Here is a 14,014-nt window from a genome sequence, read left to right as displayed (position 1 = left end):
AATGCAAGTCTTATTATTGGGACTGTCCCTTTCTAGTTTTGCATAAATGACAGTGTTAACAGGTCAGGGTCGGTGGTTGCTGTAAATATAGATAATAGCGTGTGGCATGTATTTTGGTCCAGTATATTTTTTTGTAACATATCCGTATAGAGTCTGTTCTCCTATATGGCAGTGAATTCTGGACCCTGAAGCCAACTCTGCAGAAGTCTCTAGACGGGTGCAACACCAGAATGCTATGTAGTGCTCAACATCAGCAAGAGTACACATGTTACCAACAAGAATCTGTATGCTGGAATATTAAGGGTGAGCGATAAAATAGCAGCCAGGAGAATGAGACTTGCAGGACACTGCCAAAGACACCATGAGCTAACTAGTGCTGTGGGAACCAACACAAGGGCACTGGTCACAAGGACATCCCACAGTAACATATGTGGATATACTCAAGAAAGACGCAGCAGCGCAAAGCACGAGCTGGCCGGATGTATGGAGAACCAGGATGACTGGAAGCGGCGATGGAGAGCTCGTCGAGGACGACCTAGAGAGAGAGAGAGAGCATATCCATCTGCATAGCTGTGCACATGACTGACCTGCTGTGTTTATCTTCACAATGGAGTAGATGTCTTGTTCTTCAGTGGGCTGAACTGGAAAAAACAAAAACAAAACAGCAATTCTGCTATAGGACAACCCACAAATTGAATTCAAATATTTGTAATGTATATTAAAAGAGCAATACATTTATTTAGTTTGGTGATGATGAATGGATTTGTTTTTATAAGTACTTGGAGGAGCACGTTACATATCACCTTATTATGTGCCTCCTGAATCTTGCAAAGTACTGTTGCAAGTACATACAGCGAACACAGAGAGAGGAAAACAACTGAATAAGTGGCCGATCAGAGTAGCCTGATATTTATGTGAGGTGTTGAGATACTCTACCTCTCTCCCTGGGTTGAACTTTCTGCCTCACAGTCACGGCAGCGTACGTCACATCTTCACTCTGTCTGTCGGTCCTACAGCCTGCAACAGAGAAACAGTCAACAGTCGATCAGCTCATACAAATTATTTGGGCCAATTACAGGTTAGAATTTAGTTTATGTGTCTTTCATGAGTGCATGTTTTTATGTTGTTTGGGAGCTCCTAACCAAAGACAAAGTTTCTATCACTGTGAGATGGACAATAACATTGTTATTATATGTTTTAGCAGTTATGAACAGATTGTTCAGAATCAGATAACCTGATGTAACGCTTGGGTCTTAGCCAAGGATGAACCCTGCTTTTTACCTTGATTGGCCAAAAAAGGCTTTGGCAGTGCCCTGTCACCAAAAAATGGATAAGATAAAATAACATAACTTCTTGGTAGAGTGGAAGAGGTTTGATCTCCCAGGGTTAAAATCTCAGGTGGGACATGAAACTTGGATTGCAGCTTTATAAATAAGGACAATAATGAAACCTCAAAACAGCACAGGGAACATCCTGTAGAATGTTACAGCTTCTCATGTGTGTGTCTGAACTAGAGTTCTCAATAAGCCTGAAAATAAAGGCCAGGCCCTACTAGTAAGCATACAGTTTAGGCCCTACTCGGCCTGAAAACGTTGGGTCAGGTTGGGTAGAGTCGGGTTCAGGAAGAATTTGAGTAAAAGATTATAGATAATAAACGAAATCTCTATTATTTTTTTCATTGAGCCCAAGCCCCTACCCGGCCCGACTTATTAGCATACATTTTAGGCCCTACCTTACCCTAAATGTCGGGTCGGGTTCGGGTATGGTCTGGTTCGGGCAGAATTTGAGAACTCTAGTCTGAACATTATTGACGTACCTCTGCATTTCTTCCAGACGAACAGGCCCAGAATCAGCAGAATGATGGAGGCTCCAGCCCACATCAGAGGGTAGAAATATGGAGAGAGAGAGGAGGAGGAGGAAGCTATTAGAGAATTAAATACAGATTAAATAGTTAGGATGGGTGAAATGCAGAAGACAAATTTCAAATATGTGCAAAGAATAAAAATAAAAATATGACCACACATTTTAAGAGCTCCCTGTGAATCTCTTCACAGATTTTTGCCCATCTATTCTAGATTGTGTGTGGCAGTGGTTCTCAAACCTTTTTGACTGCAGTACCCCCTTATACTGATTCCTAAAGCCAAGTACCCCCTTCCCCTGACTACAGCATTTTGCTTAGTTTTTCTAGTTTCTCTCCCGTACCCGCTACTGTACCCCCACGTACCCATTTGAGAAACACTGGTGTGTGGGACCCTAATAGACAAACTACTTTGTGGGGTATAGCAGACCAGCACAGCCTATAGGGACAGTTAGCTAGGATTTATAAACTCTTTTTTAATCATTAACGTTTTTTTTTTATCACTGTCTTTTTTATTGGTTTTCCATTATTCAAAGGACATGCAAAGAACAAATTGACTGATTAATTCAGCTTTAATGCATAACCTTCTCACCTCTCACGTCCATCCGGCTCTCTGGTGACTCACCAAGGTCAGAGATGATACACTTGTAGAATCCTTCATCAGACTTGTAAACACTGTGGATGGTCATCTGTCCTGTAGACTCTGTCCTGATGAGGGATCCATCTTTATAGAAATCAGCTGGGAGGTCAGAGGATGGTTTACTAGTTGTCTTGTTTTTGGACAAGCAGCGGAGCGTGACATCACTTCCCTCTGTCACAGGAAGTGCAGGGCTCTCCAGTATCACAACACCATCATCTTGACCTGGGAGAACCAATAGTTATGAAAATGTGATGGTTTGTGTATACTGTATATGGTGCCATGGCATTGGTCCAAAATCTCATTGTTCCTACATCCCATTAGTCAGAATCTGGTGATGTTAACCTGGTGAAAAATACTATGCCTAAACCTAAACCTAACCCTAACTCTAACCTCAGTAAAACTATGCCTAAACCTAACCCTAAAACCTAACCCTAACTAAATTCGGTCTAATGAGATGTAGGACTAATGAGATGTCGGACATATGGGCAGTCCCCATATATATAACAAATATAACAAAATATCTATACATTTATTATTTCACCTACATAGCTGTGGATGTGGAACCACATACAGCTGATATAACAGTTGAGAACTAACCTGTCAAACATGGAATACAAATACAAACTGTAACAAGATTAAGCTGTTGATCAAGTGCTATTGCCATGGCCTACTCTGCCAACATCCCATTATTATTTGTAAATTGTTACCATTCTCATCTGTCTCTGACGTTGACTATTAATTAGCACAGCAACACAATACTTGACATATAATGACACAATAAACCTGTTGAAAGGGAATGAACCTATGTATGTGTTAACATTGATAAAATGTGAATTATGTCTATCCATCACAGTATATTGATGTAAATAATAGATTTTACCAGAAATGGTTATGTTGATAGACCGGCTGAGTTCTCCTGCCTCAGACTCACACCAATATATTCCACTGTCCCATGGATACGGTGTAATGAGACAGGAGGCTCCTACACAGACAGAATCACATTGAAAAGAAAGGATTTCATTTTTTTTTTGTCCATCTGTCTGTCTGTCTTTCTGTCTACTTACCTTTAGTGATTCCCCATCCATTGTTGCAGGTTCTATTCCCTCCCATAATAGTTTCTCGTTTCACAGACGACACTGGCATTGAGTGTCCTTCTTCCTCACAGCTCAGTAAAATGTTCTCAGATTTAAAGAAATGGGATCTATCAGGACTGACTCTCAGAGACACTGGAAGAAGGGAATGGCGGAAGGAAAGGAAAAAGAAAGAGAAAAAGAAGGAAGGATTGGTCATCAATAGACATGGACATTCTCGTTGCTGTTTAATGAGAGATTTGTCTTGTCATCACGAGAAGACAAATGTTGTTTTGTCATGATCACAACTTGAGGCATGTACATGTCCACCATGGAATGGCACACTTCATCAATCTGAATCTACAATACGGAATGAGTATGATCATCAGTTAGATTACCCCAGTAATAAGTAATTGAAACAAGCCCAAAAGTTTTTTTTTTTTTTTTAGATATCCTTTTAGTTGACCTTATAGCTAACTGTATAGCCTATTGTCATGAAACTGTACCTTTTCCTATGCAAACGTCTGATAAAGTATTCGATCTATCAAGTTGTTGCTATAGCAAACACATAGCTCATTAACACAGTCTGTGCATTGTTAGCCTCCGGAACCTGCAGGCATTTCATAGTGCATTATGGGAAGAGACCACCAATGCTAATCATAAAACCCAATGGACAATATTGCTCATTCATTTTGTATGAATCCATAACAATCAATACATTCATGTATTTGTGGAGGTGGATTGTGGTGGGGTTTGTAAATCCCTGGGATGAATACTCTTTGTGTACTGTATTAGCAGGATGGTTTTGGAACACATCAGATGGCTCATCTCACACTATCCATGATGCAGTTCGGTGAACCTCTCTCACCATCAGTTTGAGCTGGTCCACAGCATACAAGGAGATGCAGCACTGTGGACAGACAGACAGACAGACAGGCAGAAAGACAGACAGACAGACAGACAGACAGACAGACAGACAGACAGACAGACAGACAGAATAAAGACAAAAATTAATGATAGCTTTATGTGGTGATGATAACAGGATTAAAGGATAACACCTTCAAGACAAACTGTAGGGGGCGCCAACCAGGAGTGTCAGCTCCCCACACATGTTGATCTAGCTGCATATGGAACTTTCTATCCCCAGCATAATTAGTTAATCTAGCGTCTTAATTATTTTAACCACTCCATCCAGGCCTCGTTGGTTATTCAAAAATTAATATGCAAGCTCACAGCGCGTCAATTGTGCCACACTGCGAGCTACAGTACATCTGTGTGTGTGTGTGTGTTGAGTCATTCTGTCTTCCTCTCTTTTTTTCTTGCTTTTTTCTCACAACTTCCTCCTTTTCACACAGTTCTCTGTTTTTCCTCCGTCTACTTTACGTCTTGGCCTGAGGTTACGTTGCATATACTGTAGACACCAATTTATTATAACTCTGCTGGAACTGCAGACAAGGCAATATAATCTGGCCTTCAGTGTCTCATATAACCATGTTACTCCATGAGTATGGCAACCTTTAAAACCTAGGCCCTGACCTGTGGTGGAGAAGTACTCAGCCAGATTTGTTACTTGTTACCAGTCAAGTAAAAATACCAAAATAATTATACTCAACTACATTTACTTAGTTACCACCTCTGGTTCTATTGTGAAAAAAGCAGATCTGCATGCTCACAATGCCTCGCAAGTCGCAACACAATTTCTGCCTCTAATATTTGACAATTTGGCCAATGTTTAATTAGTCATTTTAGAGGTATTAAAAAGTCCTTAAATTGTAACTTTAGAAATGTGTAGATAACCTCTATACACTTAAACTTTATGTTTGTTTGTTTATTGTTGAGTGAGAAAACAATGTGTCAAATTAAGTAACCCACAGGTTGCGAACCACTGAGATACAGTATAACATATAACACATCTATATAAGTGGAGTTTTACAAACAGATTTGTTAATTTGTTGCTCTTTAGCCCCTTTTCTCACCAAAGTAGTTGTCATGCCAACTCATTCCTCCCCACATTTTTGTGTTGCCACTGTCGTTGCATCGACTCCCCTGCCAGTGAGGAGCCCCCACCGAGAGTACGTAGGGCCCTTGTCCTACTCCTCCCACCCAACACTCCCTGACAGGTGCCTTCCCCCAGCCCGTAGAATTACATAGTGACTATTATCACCCTCTCCCGAACACAGGCCAATTGTGTTTGTGTGTTTGTGTTCGACAAAGTCGTCGCACCACGGTGGATTTGAACCCACAGTCTTCCACAGTGGTGAGCAGGCACTTTACCACAGCGCTACCCGGGCGCCTGAGAGGCTCTGGGGTTGACTAACATTTTGTCGTTGTCGGGTGGAAACCTTGTATGTCCAAAACCGTTTGTTTTGTATTTATCATTTTAAAAATGATTTAAACTAGTTTAAATCTCTGCCCGACAGTGACAATTTATAAACAACAATAAAGCGTCCCTCCAGTAAAATATGGATTTCCGTCTCATTAAATACATAAATGAGTGCAAAGTAGAGTGTTAGTGAAAAGAAAAAGTATTCTATTACGACTATTAGAATAGACATTTATTGATCCTGTGGTGGGCACATTCAGGTGTCATAGGAGCACAGCAGGTAAGATACAGACTTAATACAATGGTTAAAGTCATGCAACAAAAAATTTCAAAGAGACAAGTATACTCACATGATATTATATGGATTGATGCAAGTTTCATCTTGACAAACTGACTGTCACTCTGACGGCTACGTTGTTTGACGTAGACCCTCTGCTTCCTTTTGACTGAAGAGTCCATTTCCTGTTTTGGTTTAGAGGCTTAGCCAGCTACCCCTCACACACACACACACACACACACACACACACACACACACACACACACATACAGACGCACGCACACGCATACACCCACAGACATAGGCAGAACAGATCACATGCAGAATAATCCAGAAGTGAAAACCATCTAACCTAGTACATGTACATGTAGCAAAAAGAAAAAAGAAAAAAAAAATACTTTCAATGAGAAATATATTTTATGGAATATATTAATATACCCGGCGACGTTAGTGATGGTCTGACACAAGTGTTAGTGTTCTAGGGTTAAAGGGATATTTCATTCTCATTGAAATGTGCAATACAAATATACTGTACTTAACTTGCCTTGCTGTGCCCATTCCAGCCTCCAAGGAGCTCCCGATCTGTTACTTTTCTTTATATTATAACTAGTTTTCTTGTTTCTTGACAGCATCAGTGTGAGACATCTTCTCTATTCTCCAATGGTGTTTTGTTAAAGGAGCTATAGTCAACTTTTTCTTGAAAAACGGATGCTAAAATAAAAATAATGTTCAGAAAATATTTTATAAAAAAATAAGCTTCATATATGTGTTTCTATTAAAAAATGACCACAAAAAGCATACAATAATGATAAAATAATCATTTTGGCCATTGTCAGACCAACACTTTGTTCTATAGACTAGGACTAGACCTTACCCGTTTGAAGATGTATGCTCCAAAATATGTGCATAGTGAGGGTTATAGGGAAAGTAACTGTAACTGGTGTGTGCATGACAATATGTAGGAGCATCATAATGTAAAGAGCAGGCCATCGAGGAGTGCATATTATTGAGCCAGACAGACAATGTGTAGAACAGGGGTTTTCAAAGTGGGTGACGGGGCACCCTGGGGTGTCGCGACGGCAGTCCAGGGGTGCCGCGAGATCATTTGATAATATTTGGAATTTATTTGGACACTTGAAAAAATATTTAGTATCATTTTAAACTTGAAGTTCACAATTATTTTCAGTCAGTTCTAACCAAAATGGCTATTATCTCAAAGTTTTCCTCGCAACATAATCACTAAATCATCATTACTGTCAGGCAGAAACCTCTGTCGCACAAAACTAGTGAAAACAGCCGATCTACAAGCACACTGTGCTTGTAGATCTGCTGTTTTCACTAGTTTAGTACACTTTATAGATGATAAATACAAAACGAAAGGTTTTGGACATATAAGGTTTCCATCCGACAACAATGATATGCTATAAATATAAGGTGCTGGGAATGGAAAATTATAATGTAGGGGACTAGGTGTGCCTCGGATTAAAAAAATATTTATGGGGTGCCCTGAGACAAAATAGTTTGGGAACCCCTGGTGTACAAGGATTGCTTTTTTGCTATAATTGTGAATAGCCTATAGTTGATCAGTAAAAATGAAATAACAATAGACCTCCATCATACTTTGAAATGAAAGTAGCTACTATATGTATGATGAATGAAAATAATTTAACATCAAAATGAGGTGAAAGAAGTATGGGGATTATGGATGCGTTAATGTACATTTGGGTGCTCATTTGGGAGCGTTTGGTGTCAGTTGAACTCATTTTTGCAGGGGTTGGCAACTGCATTTGCTTGCTTCCATATAGTTGGAAGATGAGACGGTCACAGTTACAGCCGGTGCATTCGTGTACGCGCGTGACCTGTGCAACGGTGACTACGCTAAATGACATGCGTGCGACCTAGGCAGCGGTGGACAGTGGACACGCTAATGAATATGGAGCTCTTCGATGTACATGCACGTCGATCAATTCCATTAGATTAAAGGCATTCGAAGAGCTCCATAAATGAAAGGCTTACAGAAGAGAGACATTGTACACACATGGTAACACACGTGCGCATCACACCATAGACCCACAATGGAGAGAAATTATATTAGCGTCAAGAGCTAACAGCACCAATTAAGAGCTAGTCATTGCACGATGGAAAGTGCAATTGCAAGGGGGACAAAGCGTAAATTAATTCCTTGGCTTGGTGTGTGAACAGAACATCATTCAGAGTCCTTCTGCATGTTGTGTTTGCGCGGCTGTGGTAGATGTGCGGAGATTGTGGACGTAAGGGCTAGTGGGCTACAGATCCCATGGGCTGGAGGGCTGGGGGCGTAGCAGGCCGTAACCGTGACAACAGAGCATGTGACTGCAGCCACTTTATTGTAATTTGTTATTTTCTATATTTTATAGTTGTATTTAATTTCCAAGAGCAGTAGGATGTTGGTTTCATGTTTTCCATGTCACTTCCTGTCCATGACCATATATGGCAACTGTCAGTCAATGGCAGCTCACTCCTCAGTCTTTGTCATCCCCTCCTGGTGAATGGAGGCATGAATAGGCTCTATCTACTTCCGGGTGTCTTTCGACTTCCTTCACAGGTGTTACTGATGATACTAATGAAGGGTCTGTTTGATTTATTGTACAGTGGTTCTTTAATTTCAAGGACCCCCATAACTCTGTACAAATGGAATCAACAAATGGAATCAAATGGACCCTTGCGGTTTCATTTGCTTCCATTTGTACACTGTCAGAGTTACACACCTGAATGGGGACATTTGGAACCCACTCAAGGACACTTTGAGACCCACTGGTGTGGCAGAGTGTTTCCAGTGAGCCAACATGCACAATATCAGCACCCTGACTCTGTTTGACCAGAATGGAACAGACCCTTCATTAGTATCATCGGTAACACCTGTGAAGGAAGTCGAAAGACAACCGGAAGTAGAACAAAATGGCGTATATGCATAGAGCCTATTGTTTGGTCACAGCATGGTGCAGCTGACAAGGTTCGTTGTTTGAACACAAACATGTATACGTTTTCAAGTTCATATTTAAGTTGTATCTTTGTTTTGTTATGAGTTTAATTGATGTATTGTACATGTTTTCTTTCAGTTCGTTTGCTATTGTTTGTGTTGTGTTTGGGATTCTTGGACCTTCATTCCTTTCGCACAAGTTACATGCAGCCAGAGAGGTAACTTGATTTCTATGTGATTTAATGTATTTTCTTTCTACGGTTTTGAGTTGTTTAGTGTTTATTTTGTCCTGATTATACCTATGTTGTGTTTGACAGTTTTGACAGTGTTTGGGTGCTGTTAAATAAACATCTGTAAAACGAAACAACCTGACTCATCTGTGGAAGGAGTGACAGAGCACAACCGTGACACACGCACTCGCTGCATATTGCGCGTGCTGACAGGCTGACTGTGTAGAAGAGAGAAATGTGTACACGACAATGGAGAGAAATGACTAATGAGGTTCCATTGTAGACGCTAACAGTTAGCATCAAGAGCTAACTATTCAATTCAAAGAAGCTTTATTGTCATGAGAAAACATACATTGAACATACTTTGTAACGTTTTGTAGGCCTACAGTAACTCCCAGTAGGTATGGGACTTTAAATATCAGCATTTTTGTTTTAAATCCTCCAATTTTGTTGTATTTCTCCCAGTAGGTATGGGAGTTTAAATATCAGCTTTTCTTTTTTGGTATGGGAGTTTTTTTCACTGGTTGTGATTTGATCCCATGTCCTGGAGGAACGGACCGTAACCCTGGCAACAGACAGATTAACTCGGCTGTAGAGTTCAACAGAAGCGGTGAAGAAAATGCTAATAAACAGCTTGAATTTGGGGAAAATGAAAATCGGGCTCCGTCACCGTCTGTATAATGCTAATGGCCAATGCCATGTGAACTTTGGGATCAGTTGCTGAAGCGAGTGAATAGATAAACGTGGATGTTAGAGCGTTAGAGCGTGAGTGAGTGAGTTTCTAAAATTATTATGTAGGATGTAAACAAAGTGTCGGCCCTACAATGAAAAAGTTGACTATAGCTCCTTTAATTGTTGCTGTGGGAAGGCACAATGCATTTGTTGACCTGGTGTCACATTGTCATATAAACGCTCCTTAAGGCAGTGTAGGCTACTCTCCTAGCATCCGATGGCATGTCTAAATGTCTAAATAACATCTAAATTACATTACATCTTTTTCTCAAATAAGACTGCATAGTCGTCAAGGCTTGGGCAAGTGCTATGGGCTAAAGTGGTGAGTCTCTTCACGAGGTAAATTGCTGAAAGAAATAGTAGATCTGCAAGCATACAGAGTGCCCTAATGCATCGCAATAGACAGTGCATGCATGTGTGCGTGTTACTGTTAAATATTGGTATTGTGGTGTTTCTCGCTTTAGGGGTGTGGTGGAATTCAGATCAATCAATAATCATGAGAAAATGAGGAGACAAGACAATTATATTAGGTGGTGTGTGTGGTCAAGTTTATATATAACATGATATCATGGACAGAAGTACAATTAACACTCTGGGCAGTGGTAAAAGAGTTCTGCCCAGAAGAATGGTCAAACAGTTATACTGTGGCTTCAAGGCCTCTGGAACAAGCTGTACCATAACAAGATAGGCTTTATCAAAACAATAGTTACTGAGGCCTTCTGAAGACCTCGACTCCTAACTATCAAGTATTAGTATCATCATACTGTACAGACCTAGATATTAATATAATCAATGAATACATGACATGATCTACTCTATAACGTCATACATAATCAATCATGATACACTCTAATCTACTGCAGGGGTAAGGTTATAGCAAGAGCAATTCTATCTGTGCATAGATCACCCCCTTGATGGTCATGGTCTTGTAGGCCTGTTCTTCACCTGAAACAATACAAGTGAAATATTATATTACATTATATTATCATGTATGTGTATAGCTCATGCACTTACAGTCGACACACACACACACACACACACACACACACACACACACACACACACACACACACACACACACACACATACAGGATGGTAGGATATCTACCGGTATCTATATACTGTATATATGTTATCCAAAACTGTTCAAATACTTACCATTTAGTTGACAAGATAACAAGCCCTGCAATCGCCACAATCACTCCTGTACTGAGTTCATCCACTGTGGCATTCACTCCGTTAGTCCCTCGAGTTTCAGCGGTGCCTTCTGAAGCACAGTGATCCAAGAGGACACAAGTCACACAACTGCCATCAACGTTATGAAACCAAGTCAATTGGCTGGCCTACTTGAACAGCCACACGTCCTGAGCATTGGCTCAAAATCCTACATTTCCTTCGTTTATTACGGAAGACAGAAAGAGGTCCTACTCCTTTTTCATCTGAGTCCAGAGTAGAAGCAGGCTCACATGTGGCTAGCCTTTGTGATAATGGCAAGTGGCAACTCAGTAGTTGACATTGTAAGTTGTATGTTACTTGCAACATTTTGTCCAGATAGCTACGTGTAGCCACGGGTCAAGGAAGATCCATTACGGTACAGTAACATTACAGTAGATAGTTTTGATAAAAACTAAGGTGTCTCCCCAACTGTATGTATTCAGCCGGTAAATGCATGATATGACCTCTGCAATACCATTATACTCCATAGCACGAAGGTGTAACTCACCAATAGTAACTATTATGAGTTATGACCCTGGCCTACCTGGACCAGGGTGGCGGCGCATGCTGGATGAGGGGGCCAGGTGGCGGCGCATGCTGGATAGGGGGCCGGGTGGCAGCACGTGCTGGGTGGGGGGGGCATAATGGCGGCGCTTGCTGGATGGGAAGTCCTAGTGGTAGCTGCTGCTGGATTGAAAGGCCTATTGGTGGCGCTTGCTGGGTGGGGTGGGCTCGTGCTTGTATGTGGGGTGGGCTAGTTGATTGTTGCGGGGGGAGGGTGGTCGGTGGCTTGGTAGTGGTCGTAGTCACTCAGGTATGTTGGCATTTAGTTGGGTCAAAAGGGGCAGTTCCGTGACCGTGGAGAGCGAAGGTCCGTTTTTCAATGGATTTGTCATCTAGGAGGGTTATTAAACAAATTTGGCCGGGGTGTATTTTTTAAAATGGTTGGGGAAATGGGTAAACCATCGCAAGCATTTGTTTTGCATGAAAAACATTCCTTGGGCTAAAAAACGGCCAACAAAACTATGGTTTAGTGATGATGAGTCATCAATGTTCACAGTCTTTTAGGGTCCGTTTTTAGCCCAATTAATGTTTTTCATGCAAAACAAATGCTTGCAATGGATTCAGAATAATTAAGAACCCCTAGTTTGACCCCTCACATCCCACTTAAAGCAGATCTTTGGGTAGGCATTGTTTTCCTTTATAGTGTAGGTGAATGAGACTGAAAATTACCCTTGCTGTCAAACATTTTCCCAACCATTTTAAAAAATACACCCCGGCCAAATTTGTTTAATAACCCTCCTAGATGACAAATCCATTGAGAAACGGACCTTAGCTCTCCACGGTCACGGAACTGCCCCTTTTGACCCAACTAATTGTCCTCTGCCTTGTTCCTTTCCTGAGTGTCTTATTATTCTCCTGCCTGGTCTGATCCATATCTGGTGGCGGGGTACCCTGCTCGAAGGACCATGTCAAATGTCTTTACCTGACCTACACTATGGGACCACTGGCTACACAGTTCAGTTATGTACCCCTACACCAGTATGCTGATTAGAGCATAAGGACCAGACCATTTAGCATTTGAAGCTGTTTATTGTAGACAGATGAGAATGAAGGTGAAGATGAAGAAGATGATTTTTACTGCATAGAAAAGCAAAACAACAACAATCAATAACTCAAATGAACAAACAAAGGGCTAAATAAACTATAAAGAACATAACAAATACACCAAGGAACACAATATCTAATGAACTGAAAACACAACTTACTTTAATGCATGATGTCATACACCAAGCCGTGGGTCCCATAGTGTGGCTTCAGGCAAAATGTTTGGTCTGTGGTGCTGCACCACAGGTGTGCCTGTTACCAATCACCCACTGCTATGTGAAAATGATCAGCCAAGTAAGAGGGTTTTTTACATTAAGTGTGTTGTATTATTAGGGGTGAACAACATAGGCCCAAGTGCACCCCAAATCCCCAATCACACTGATGAAATAATTCCCTCCCAGAGACCTTTGAACAAAATGATGAACAAAGACGAGAAGGGAAAAGCACACACAAATCATGAAACTAACTGGGGTTGATGTCAGCAAGGGCATGCAGTGGCAACGGGTTCCTGATGCCAAATCAAATGGGTTTTTGGGCAATGCCCATTACAAGTTGATGATGCCATTTGTCCATGTGTGGTCTATTGGTCTAGCCTTATGGAATTTATGGAAAGTATGAGGGAAAAAATAAATAATAACTTGATATTTTTTGGCACATCCTTTTTGCACATTTGGCTTATTAGCCAGTAATCCTTTTAATCTATTTTGCCATGTTTTCTTTCCACTGGAATATTTAAAGAATGTATTAATTATGTAGAATGTCCTACAGTCCAACATTCTGATGTTAGCGTTGTGTAGACTAGAGGTTCCTGAATGTGTCTAAGAGTGATGGAATTGTGATAGGCCTACCTATAGCTCTGTGCATCTCAACGGTGTGGTTGATGTGTGTCAGGTGAACTCTGCAGGTCACGTCCCCTGCTCCCCTCAGTGTCAGGTTCCTCTGGACAGTGTAGCAGTGGCTGGAAGCTCTGACTGTCACTGAGGGATCAGCAGGGAGGAGGCTTCCTCTATTGTCCAGCCAAGACACCTCAGGTTCTGGATGCCAGCACCCGGAATCACACGTCAAAGATAGGGCATCACCTTTTGCTTGTATTCCAAATGGA

Source organism: Nannobrachium achirus (assembly GCF_963921795.1).
Source record: "Nannobrachium achirus genome assembly, chromosome: 14".
Classification (NCBI taxonomy): Eukaryota; Metazoa; Chordata; class Actinopteri; order Myctophiformes; family Myctophidae; genus Nannobrachium; species Nannobrachium achirus.
Note: the sequence above shows the minus strand (reverse complement) of the source record.